The sequence below is a fragment of the Lycorma delicatula genome, chromosome 5, assembly GCF_047948215.1.
Source record: "Lycorma delicatula isolate Av1 chromosome 5, ASM4794821v1, whole genome shotgun sequence".
NCBI lineage: Eukaryota > Metazoa > Arthropoda > Insecta > Hemiptera > Fulgoridae > Lycorma > Lycorma delicatula.
The window spans coordinates 104230674-104243406 of NC_134459.1; the positions used below are offsets into that span (position 1 = coordinate 104230674).

A 12733-nucleotide genomic window follows, 5' to 3' on the forward strand; every position below is an offset into this window, starting at 1 on the left:
ATTTCATATGTTATTAAAAACTGATTTTTGATTTTTTTTAAGGCAGGAAATGAATATTAAAAAAAAATTTCAATGTTTTAAATATTTCGAGGAACCTATGTTGATAAACTGTTGTATTATCTTGAAAAATTAAATTTCTTATTTTTCCTTACAAATTCTCCATTTGGGTAAGCTATATTTCTATCGCTTATTAAAATGATATTGTCAAGACAATGAAAAAGAATATCAAATTCTGAAATTTGTTCATTCTGATGAAAACAACCTTGTAAAAAGTTGTTTTCTTAAAAGAAAAAAAATTATACATTCTTATTGTAATTTAAAATATATTAGTTTAAATTATTATTATTTTTTTAAATTTAAAGTAAGCCGATCCCCATGGCAGTGTGGTAGCGTCTCAGCCTTTTATACAGAGATCTCGGGTTCGAATCCCTGATAGGCATGGCATATTTCATACACTACAAATCTCCGTTTGAGCAAATGAACATAGCAGCTGAGACCGTAATCTCAAAAAAAAGTAAGAGAGTATTGCTCTCTCTTACTCAATCTTAGTCAAAAGTAAAATTAAAAAAAAAAAATACTATTAGCCACACACAATACCAGTTCCTTTATCATATTTTCTTTATTGTAAATATGAAAGAAGATAATATTATTCTTAACAAATCTACATACGTGAATAAGCAATAACTATGAATACGCTTTAATACCCACGTGACATTGACATTCAATTTTTATTTATAAGAAGTTCACATTTATACCCGCACTAATAGCGGTGTTCTAACTTGATAGGATGTAAAACAGAAATACACTTACTACCTCGCTTTGAAGATTTAAAAAAAGAAGCCCACGCTTACAATAATCCTATGGAGTGTAAAGTTGTAACAGTAGGATTTTACAGTAATTCTTTTATTAAGTGATGGTAACCATTACAATCGATTTAACAAATTATCTTGTGCCATCTCTTTTTATTTGTGATCGTTGTAATACTATCTTATACTTGTGAGCGTAGGCCCACTACTGTTGTACAACCTACTCTTTCATTCTTACTGTAATGCGCGATGTATCTAATAATAAATTTAAAAAAAAAAAAAAATTGTATCACACATACGATATAAAAACTTCCGTTAGGAATCTAATTTTAAAACAAAATTTTAATATTTTGTGGAATAGGAGAATGCTACAGACCATCGATTTTACCAAAAATTAGTTCATTTCATTTAACTTTATTCATTTACATTTAAAAATGTCAAATGAGACATGAAAAATACGTTTTATTTTAAAATTATTGGAGTTGTTTAAATACTAACAAAATCGATTATTAATTTTCATGATATTTAAGTTAATAATGTTTCAATTCAATATTTGTACTGCTAATTTAACTACCATCCCAAGTTGTCCAATACTCCCTAATGTCCCAAGAAAGTAGTAGCTTCCACTTTAGGGAATTACTGCCTAGATTATCATCACGGACTATTTCTCAACTACAAAGCAATTGCTAATGTTAGGAGACATCGATCCTAATCACTATTACAACTATTGTAACCTCAGACATTACTCAGTCATCGATAAATGTCCTGCTACTCACTCATAATTTTGTTAAATCTTGGGATTAACGGCTCATGATGTTTTCAGCTTCTGTCCAATGAGTAATATAAAAATATGGTTTTAACCAGTTTTTACATAACATTTTACAATTCTACAATTACGAACGCTATTCAAAGTAACATCGAGGAGAGATCTATTATTAACTGCTGTTCGTACCGCTCCATAAATCTGTAATAGCTACTACTTTCCAACGCTTCAAAGTTAACTACAAAAATATAACTTTGTACATCTAGACAACGGTGCACATATAAAAACCGTTAAAAGATTGTGGAGGAGTCCGAAATGATGAAACAAAGAGCATGAGATACAGTGCGGCATCACTCAGAGTCGTTATCTAGCTTAGTTCCAGTAGCATCAGAACGTGACTGGCGACGTTTTCGATGAGATTCTAGATCCAATAAAAAATACTAAGATCGTGGATACCGGCGTTCTTTGGTGTTGGGTTTCAATTAACCACACATCTCAGAAATGGTCGACTTGAGACTGTACAAGACTACACTTCATTTACGCTCATATATATATCATCCTCATTTATCCTCTGAAGTAATACCTGACGGTAATTCCCGAAAACTAAACAGGAAAAAGGAAGACCCAATAAAAAAACTCTTGGCTTTAATAAACCATAAATGCAACATTAACCTAAGTAAACACTTCCATTTACTTACATTAAAAATTAATTACAAAAAATCGATATAAATTATTACAGAATAGAATTTGAGTGGTTAATGGAAAAGTAACAAACTTTTAAATACATCACAAAGGTGCGGGTAGAGGAGTCTTTTCTCGGTTTTGTTTCCTCAAGTCTGCTCGGTAGTACAAGTAGAGAGAGTGTGCAGGAGGACGGAATAAACTTATAATTGATTCCCGAGTATTTCATTGTTGGTAAATACATTTTTTTTTTGTAGTTTATTGAGAAATATAACTTGTAATATTTTAAACTTTTAAGTGCTTTCTTTAATCTATTTCCATGTTTTTTAAACAGCTAAGTTAGCCGGGTGGCGAGATCTTTGCATATTGTTCTGCATTTTCTTTTCTTATTATAAATTGGATAAGGTCTTGATAAATCTTCAATGGAATGCAAGAAAGGTTTGCAAATTGAATATATTTATTCATTCAGCAATCAACAACTAAGCTAAGTAACACATAACTGATGTTATGTTTATTCGTTACATGTTATATAATATTTTATGTTATAGTATGACACGCGAATTCTGGCACACACACACACACACACACACACACACACACACACACACACACACACACACGTACACGTACACGTAACCTTAATTGTGGAATAATAAAAATGATTTAATATCAAAAATACTTTGAAAATAGAATCCAGAAATTAAAGTATACTATCTTATTAATTAAGTTAATTGGTTTAAATTATGAAAAGAAAAAACTTAACCCTATTGTTACAACAATAATTGTGACGTTGTCAACAGATTGAGGAAGAATAGAAAATAATAGGTTTCTCAAATTTATAGATTGCTCAGGTCATTTAAAAAGAATTGAAGTCAATTTTAAACTGCGTTCCTTTGACCTGACCTGTACTACATATTACAGTAATTAAGATCAGTCAATGAAATATAGTTACAGTATACTACCAGTACGTATAACAAAAATGTTTTAGATACGTTAAAAATATATTTCTATTTTGTGTTTTTTTTTTTTGTTTTAATAAAATTATTAAAATGACGGAATATTCTATTTTCAATTATAAAATTTTGAAAACTTTTTAATTACATATACATACAGTAAACTTTATTTTACGGTTATTGCAAGTTAAGAAATTTTTAATAAATAAATAAATTTTTAATTTATGCCGGGAATTCTGTTGGGAAGTAAAATTTTTAAATCACCTCTGAAATTGCTTAAAAAATTAAAATATTTTGAGCTGTCAGAGCCTCTCCAAGAAAAACCTTTTTGTTTTTAAAGATCCTTTTTTTAGAATTTTCCTCTCATATCTATACTCGGGAAAACAATACTCGTTTAAATGTTTGATCGATTTTAAGCCACTTAACAATTGTACTTTCAGGGAATGAAAAATACAATGACCAATAAAGCTTTTATACAACCGGGTTTTACTGGACGGACACTTAGTTCTGATTACACGTGCTCAGTATGTATCATAGTCGGGCAAATGGTTTACGTTTGCTTTTGTGTCCAGCTATACTTGAACACTAAAGCCTTTACCATCTTTTCTTCTCGATGCCACTTTTAGGTTTCTAATTATAATAAAGTACTATTGATATGACGGCCAAGGTATGTAACTAACAGTACCTAAACTAACTACAAGAAGGGTCTTGTAGCACCTACCCGAGGTGCCGAAACAATATAGTTTCACTATTTATCTGCATATTTCATAAATATCTGACAATTAATACCTGATTAGTAGATTGTCAACTAAAAATGAGTTTGGACGTTTTTAAAAGCAAGTTTAAAAACCTAGAAGTTTTTTTGGATTACACGGTTTATATAATTTTCCGATAGAACATTTGGGTAATAATTTAGAATTTCTGCTGTTTTTTTTTTAATTATCACAAAGACCAAAATCATTCTACTCAGTCATTCTGAGTTTAAATTTGGTAAGTATTTATATTAAATAAAAAAATCATGTAATTCTGTGGGATTTTGGGAAATAATATATTTCATTCACATATAGCTGCTAGGGCAAACTTCATTTTAGGTAGTGTATGAATGAAATTTTAAGGATGGTTTGAGATCTCCAGAGTGCTCTTGTACAGGTTCTACGTTTTAAAAAACTATTTTGTTGAAAAAATGAAATGCAAAATATGACACAGGTATATGTAAGAGTAACTGCTGTGACAACTGCACAACAAGAATGGGCCGATCGTGGATGACCTAAGTCAACTTAAGAGAGATGGCAGCAGGTGCAGATGAATGGTTTTTATATGTGTATTGGTGTGTATGTGTTAAGAGTAGAGAAGATAGCGACAAGGGCCGAGGGCGTCCGACCTCACCCACGCGTCGGATGCCCGGTATAGCCGAGACCACGTGCTTCTATCCAGTCTTCTTGCAGCGTCCACGTCCGTCTGCACCCGCTGTGGGCCGGCAAGGTCATCCACCACTACGACAAACACCGCCGCAACCGTCTTACAGGCACTACCACCACCATAAACTGCAACCATCTCCACTACCATTAAGATAAAGCTGTCAAGTTCACCACCCTTCTAATCAGTCACTGGATGGATAGCCACCCTTATTGTACCGTAAGTTCAATGACCTTTTTTAAGTGGCGCCATCTTTTTAATATCTATTTTATATACATATATTTTTTTAATTTTTAATAAGTATAAATTAAAAAAGAAAACGAAATAAAGTTTAACTAAACACGAAAGAACCAAACAGATAAATTTAACTGATATGAATCTCATGAGAAGTAGTTTAAAAAAAATCACTCATATATTTTTTCATGGTATAAACGAAAATATTTAATACTTTTCCTATGGTTAAAAGATAATTTTATTTCTATATAAAATGACAAAACTGTGGATCTTTTAAAGAAATAAGCGTTTGAAACGTTATAAACATTAAATAAAAATACTATTTATTAATTTCATTCTTATTATTGTTAAAGAGATGATTTATAATTATGTATTATTTATTTATTTAATTATGTCAGATTATTATCCGAGCGTAAAAAATATTTTTTTCATTATAAATGACGTATTAATTTAAGTACTACCTTAAAAAATTAGGCTACATAAAATTATACATTTTTTTAAACGTTATTATTCGTTAACTGTTATTTAACAGCAAACAGATTAAAAATTTAAATGTGTTTTTTTAACTTTAAAATTATCGTTTTATGAATTATCGTTTTCTTCTCTATCGAACCACGGTCAACAAAATTTTCGAAAAAACCAAGGTATAGAAATGTAAATACAATAAATTTTATAGCGAATAAATATTGTGATGTTATAATATATTCATTGCATTTTTTGTACTTTGATTCTGCAATATTTTATTTTAATTTGAGGATTGGATAATTTTAGTTTCATTTCATTATGTTATAAAACTATTACTCATCGTCTCCGCTATTTGTCTTACCGAAACAAATATAAATCTGTACCACATTTTTCATTTAAGAGATAAAAATATAACATAAAGTATGAAAAGAAAAAAAATTATTTATACCAGAATATATCTTTTAAAAATATGTATATTGTAAAACTAAGACCCTTTTTTATTGATACTTTATTTATTACAATATAAATACGTAAACAATCATAATTAAAGGAAGATTAGGTACTCATAATATCTTAAAGGAGATTAAATTCCCGCGCTTTTGTTTTACAAAATGGCGGCAGATATTTTTGATAAATTTTAATTAGATTTAATGAAACTAACTGTTTTAAAATGATTTATACTTCAATTTTCGTTTTGTATAAATTTTTTATAAAATAATTTCATTTAAAATTTATATACATATATATTATTTAAGGTAAGTAATTATGTAAAGATATAAAGAGCAATTTGTTATTAAAATTAAACTGAATTTAAATAAGAGAATTAATAATAAATTTAATTGGATTTTTAAATTAATTTTATACATATATAAAAAAATATTTAAATACAAGCAAGAAACCTAATTTTTTTATTCACTTATTTTATAAATTTGAATTACCTGTATACATGGTACATTTAATAAACAGGAAAAATGTTTATTAAATGTTTACAATCTAGGTAAAAAAAAAAATAAATATTAATGTTACTTTATTTATTCATTTAACTTACCTTTTTTGAAATATTTATAATTTTTTTTCTGATTTATTACTTAAATTGATAAATAATAATCATGTTTATTCCGAAAAATATGTAAAATAATTAATTACGTTTATTTTTTGTTTTGAATATCGTATAATAAATTTTTTCTACTTTTCCGAATTTTATATTAAACAATGTAGCGCAATAAAATTAAAAATATTTTTTAATATAACTGCTGCTGCTGAGGGTTATTTAGACGGATTTATTCAATTATCTAATTTTAATTATTTACTTGTTTATTTTAATTAATTTCAGTAAAAATATTAACAAAATATATATTTATTTATTTTTATTTTTTTGTAAATTTGTTGAAAAAAACGTTATTACGGCGTTATACATGTAACCTGTAAATAAGCCAGACCATTTAATAGGTGAATATAATTAATTTTACTAATTAATTTTAAAAGACGTTATTTGTAAAAAATAAAATACACTATAACAGCTAAAATGAGTAAAGTCTGTAACTGTGTTAGAATAGTACTTAGTAAATTATGACTTTTAAAAAAAATACCCAAAATTATACTCATATTGATCAGTCAGGAATATTATTATAATAATATTTTAATTTTGTATAATTATTTAAATACATAGAATGAACAGAATATTTACAATGAATGCTATAATCATGTACGCATTATCGGTTTCTAAAAATGATGCATAAATTAAACTCTATATGTTTCAAAATTACAATATAATTCTTTAACTACAAGAAAAAAAATCATTCATTAAAAATGCAGCGTGTTTTTAAAAAGCTACAAATAATAGGTAATTTAATAACGCAATATTATTAAAAATTTATATATATAATATTTAACATTCCCTAGACTTTATTATACTATTAAGAAATAAAACTTTAAAGAAATATAGTTGTGTTTGGATAAAAATACAAAGAAAAAAAAAACAGTTATTTTCGTTATATTTAAGAATTATACTGGTATATAGAAAAATTTTTGAAACGTTATTCAAAAAATAATCTTTCATTTAGGCAAGCGATTTATTTTTTCTGAGAAAAATTAAACAAACATGTTTAATATAATTATAACGTAGGATAATTTTTTATTGATATAGGCTTTACTAATTTAAAATTTTTCTCTAAATTTAGATACGATATTTTAAAAAAAAAATTATTTTAGCTTATAATTTTTTAATTACATATCGATCATAATTTTGTTTCAGGTAGTTAAAACGATGTCATTTCTATTAAATTTATTTCAAAATAAGGTTTTAATGAAATAATGAGTTTTTAAAAATGTGGGAACCGTTTAAAAAAAGAAAATATTAATAAAAATATACAAAATATTTAAAAATTAAATAAGAAATTAATTTTATTATGATGTAAAAATTTATTCTTATTTATTTAAAAGATATGGTAAATCTACCTTGTTTTAAAACAAGGTGAAATAATTATTCCTGTGATATAATTATTTCGCTAAATAAATGTGTACAATAATATATTAATATTGTGTACATTTATGTACATAATATCGTATAATTTTCGGTAGAACTAAAACACAAGTATAAAAATATTTAATAAATTAATAATGAAGCAATTTAATTAACCGAGTCCCTCGCTCTCTCTCTCTCTCTCTCTCTCACTCTCTCTCACTCTCTCTCTCTCTCTCTCTCTCTCATATATATATATAGACTAGGTTAATTAAAAACAAAAGAAAAATTAAATAAAACCAAATTAAAATTAAATAAAAAATGTAAAAAGTACAAAAAAAATAATGTAAGAAAAAAAAGGAAAAATATAATTGAAAATCATACTTATAGAAAGCAAGATGAATACATATTGTATTATTGCTAATATTATATTAATAAATTTGCTTTATGATTTTACTTTTTTTAGGAGTCTTTAGCAGAAGCGCATTTTTATCAATTTGATATTAAAAAATCTTTTTATAATGCACGTTTAAAAATAACTTTAATAATCAACGAATAACAAATATATTTTTTTAACGAATATTTAATTTTTTGAAATTAAAATACATACATATTTAAATTTATTTTGACATTGACGTTGAAACATGTACTTAATATTAGATTTAACAGTAAAAATATGGAACAGACTGATGAAATACTTAAAAAATAATTTATGCCAAACCGCGCTTTTGAAAATTACATTTTATATCAATTTTCAATAATTTTTTAAAACCAATGTTAAGAAAAAAATCGTCAGTGGATTGCTTCTTACTGTCAAGGCAATGAAAAAATATTAATGTTACTTAATTTAAAAACTAAATTTATAGTATTTTTATTTTAAAATTATGGCGAAATTTATATATATATATATATATATATATATTAAGCAGACGAAACATTGAATTTAGGTCTTTTTTTACCAAAAAAAAAACCCAACATATATTTTAACAATATAGTTTTAAATTTATCCTTTTCATTTTATGATAGCTATTTATATAGAAATTTACATGACAATATTGAAACACAATTCTGCTTCATCTCAGCTTTAAAATTTTGTATTACTAAAGCCAAATAATACTTGTAGGATAGAATTATAAATTTTTGAGAATATTTTTATCATTCTTAAAATTAACTAGCTTTTTAATTACTTCGCAAATAATCTAGCAAATTTAATTTTAGTAGAGAATATAATAGTTTTTCATTTACTTATTCCTTAATTTTTTCTCTGCGCGATTTCGTAGAGATCTCTTCTTTATCAAAGATATTACAATATAAATAACGAATTAAAAGCATATCTGAAAAATTAAAATGTAGAGAGGTTTGTCACCATCTCAGTATCTGATATAAAATCAGTATTATGAGTTTATCCGTTCTAACAAATCAAAACTCGGTGTCAAAGCGCTTAACGGAAAGAAAAGATAAAAAATAGATAAATAATATATTTACAAATAATTTCAACTACTTTTTCATTTTAAAATAATTATTACATAAACGGATTATTTTAAACCTTTTCTTGTAAGATTTAATAAATTAAAGGTTATAATTTTGTCAATATTAAGAAATACAAACAAATTTTAGTCGTATATACGATAAATTCTTTTTATTACTTTTCTGCTCAGTTTTATAAAACGATTTTCTTTTCTAATGCTGAAATAAAAACGTTAAAACTATTTTTATGTGCGTCTGTGTAATGAAAATGAATTTTTTTTTTTGCTGATGAATTTTCTAGATTCTTTGCAAAAAGGATGAAACTTTGTAGATAGAGTAAAAGTAAAAGAGAATATCTTAAAGTGCTTTTTTTTCTTTTTAAAACCGAGCTTCGTGCCATGTATCGCTTACATGAAAATTATTTTTTTAAATCTGGATTGTATGAATTCAAGCTTTTTTTTCGAATTTACCCATTTCTGTGATTGTATTTTATTTTAAATGAAATTACTGATGATGAATATAAAAATATAATTTTTTATAATATACAATAGAAAAAATATAAATTTTCTTGATAATAAGAGGAAATATAAGAAAATTTATTAAATATTAAAATACTAACCTAAATAGAACATTAGAATGCATTTTTAATTTGGTTGACGTTATTATTGCTTAGTAATGAATTACTATAGAAAACATGATGTCACTCTTAATGTAAAAATTTAAGTTAAAATTAATTAGAAAAAGATTCCATTGATTTCGTGTATTTTATATAAAATTAAGTATATAATTATAAAAGAAAAATAACAATAAACTACGTATTCACCCAGTCCAAAGAATCTTATCTCACGTTTGGTATTAGTCTTTTTATATCGTTTCTCTACATTACTTTTCATATTTTTATCAATTGGCAGGTTTCTCACCTTTTGCCTTTCTTTTGCTTGTTACATGTACTAATGTACTAACATGGCCTACATGTATTTTATATCAAAACTAAACTAAAAACTTTAGAATAAGATATTTTTTTTAAATTAATTTTTTTTTATATGTAATAAATTAAAAATATTACATAATATTCAATCCTTCTTTAAAATTCAATTTTTGAATTCTGTTCCAAATTTAAGATTACCAAGTTGCCGGTTATTTGGTTTTAATTTTTCGCCGTCTTCACAAAATAAAATTATTAAAAGTAATTTTGAAGAATATTATTTTTTACATTTATGTTTATATTATAAATATAAATCGTTATAAAATTTCCGTTGTCATTATAAAAAAAAAAAATTTCTTACCTTAACTTCTAAAATATATCTACCACATTGTAGCCTTTTTAGCCACTAAACAAAAGCGGTTTTCACTAGTCAGAATATAATAGAAAGACACTTAATCACAACTGTTGCATTATTTTGACAGCTTTTGATTGTTAATATGTTTTTTAAAAATTATTAACCGAATGGTTTCTGCATTCTGACAGAGTAAATAAATGTTTTTCAAAATCAAGCATTTCCTGCTATGAAACCATAGGATTACAAGTCAAGGCGCTCGGGAACAAATAAAAATTGAATAATGGCGGAAAAAGTAATAAAAAATAATATTAACTGATAAAAACTCTATAAGAGTTAAAAAAATAAATTTAAATACAGTTCATTTTATTTTCTTAATTTCATCAGTGTTCATTTATTTTCGTTTATTTTAATCTCCGAAATTCGAGGTAATAGTAATTAGATTAACTTTTGTCACATACGTAATACCATGAAGGATAGAAACATCCTACCACAAGGTAAGCAAGCAGTAAAAGTTTATGAACGCTTCTAAACGATTAAAACTTACAATTTTAATATATTAATACGTTTAATTTTCAAAATTATACAAATGATTAAATACATCCGAAGAACTCTCGTTTACACCTAAAAGAAACTCGTTTCAGGTGCTAAAAAATGTTAAAATTTCAAAAAAGCATTAAAATTTTATTAAGTCGTCCAATTCATCACATCAGTAGTAATATAAATAAATATATATAATAATAACATAGTAATATAATATATATAAATAATAAATAATTTGTAACAAATTTAATTTACACATTATCAAAAGAATTTTTTTTTTATGAATTTAGTTAAATATTGATATTTATGAGTTGTTATTACCAAGTATTTTTTTTCTATCTACTATACCAGAAATAAAAAAATATATATGCATCCAAAACAAAAGACAAAACGAAAATTTCATACACAAAACCTTCATTTAAAATTCATATTCATATTAATAATAATAATAATTCTTTTTTTTCTCTCTTTTTATAAACGCAGCTATTATTTATGTATAGCCTAATATAAAAATTTAAACTATCAAATCTGTTCGGATGTTTATGGTTTTTATGAATAAATTAATAATATTCAGTTTAATAGGTAAGCCTAAGTTATACGCATAGATAGTATTTAAACGTATTTTTTAATACCGTGTAACCCAAGGATAAATAAATTTGAATTAGCATATAATGCACTTTAGATGCTATTCTCAAACATATAATATATTATAATATACTCCTCATTTTTGGGAGTTCAGATGGTATTATTATAATTAATTTTATGTTAAATAATATTAAATTACTCATATTATTTTAATTTGAATATAATTTATACATAATGAATTGGTTTATAATTATATTATAGTCTAAGCATATATAATTTTAAGTAATGTATAAATTATTTTGATTTATTATGGACAATCATAATCTAATATTGCATAACGTCAACATAACAGTGAAAAGTTTACAAAATAAACCTTAACAATCATTCCAAAATACGCATAAGGAATATAAATTAATATATAAATATAAAAAATAATAAATTTATTATTATTTATGTTTTTATTATTATTATATTCAAATTGTATTATTTGATACAAAACATTGCGTACACGATGCGTTACATCCTGTTTTTACAAATCCTTTTATAACAATTTTCACTAACAAAATTGAGACGAATTTTTTATTTTATTTAAAATAAAAATTTGGGTTAAATATTAGATTTATATAAACTTATATTAAATAAAAGTTTATATTATATTTAAAATAAAATTTTATTTTGTTTTAAATATAATTTTTGCAAAGGTTTGGAATTATAGTGTCACATACATACGTATATTAAAAAGACCCATATATCAGACATTTTTACTTCTATTCCACGTTCGAAAATTAAAATAAATAATCATTTTTCTCAGTAAAATGTTACATAAATGATTTAATTAAAATAATTACATAACCGAAATACATTTACAAGGTTCGAATAATTTTTTATTGGTTGTTTGAAAGATGAACTTATTTGTAGTTTAAATTTAAATTAAATTTGTCTACATTACTGGAATATCTGGAAAACATTACAGTTAGGAGTGTTTTCGTGCTATTTTGATATTACTAAAAGTATAGCAAATTACTTACAGATTTAAACAAAATATTTTTGTGATAATATGAAAATATAATACGAAGAAATTT

At 24.7% G+C, this 12733-nt stretch overlaps 1 protein-coding gene across 1 annotated transcript in view; it reads left to right on the forward strand.

Moving 5' to 3' along the window:
- Positions 1-4681: 4681 nt before the first annotated feature.
- The window catches only part of sr (zinc finger domain-containg protein striped), a 464285-nt gene continuing 456233 nt past the window's right edge, over positions 4682-12733 (forward strand). The window contains exon 1 of the mRNA XM_075366790.1: positions 4682-4838. The gene's annotated coding sequence lies outside the window, so the exon portion shown is untranslated. The remainder of the gene's footprint in view (positions 4839-12733) is intronic.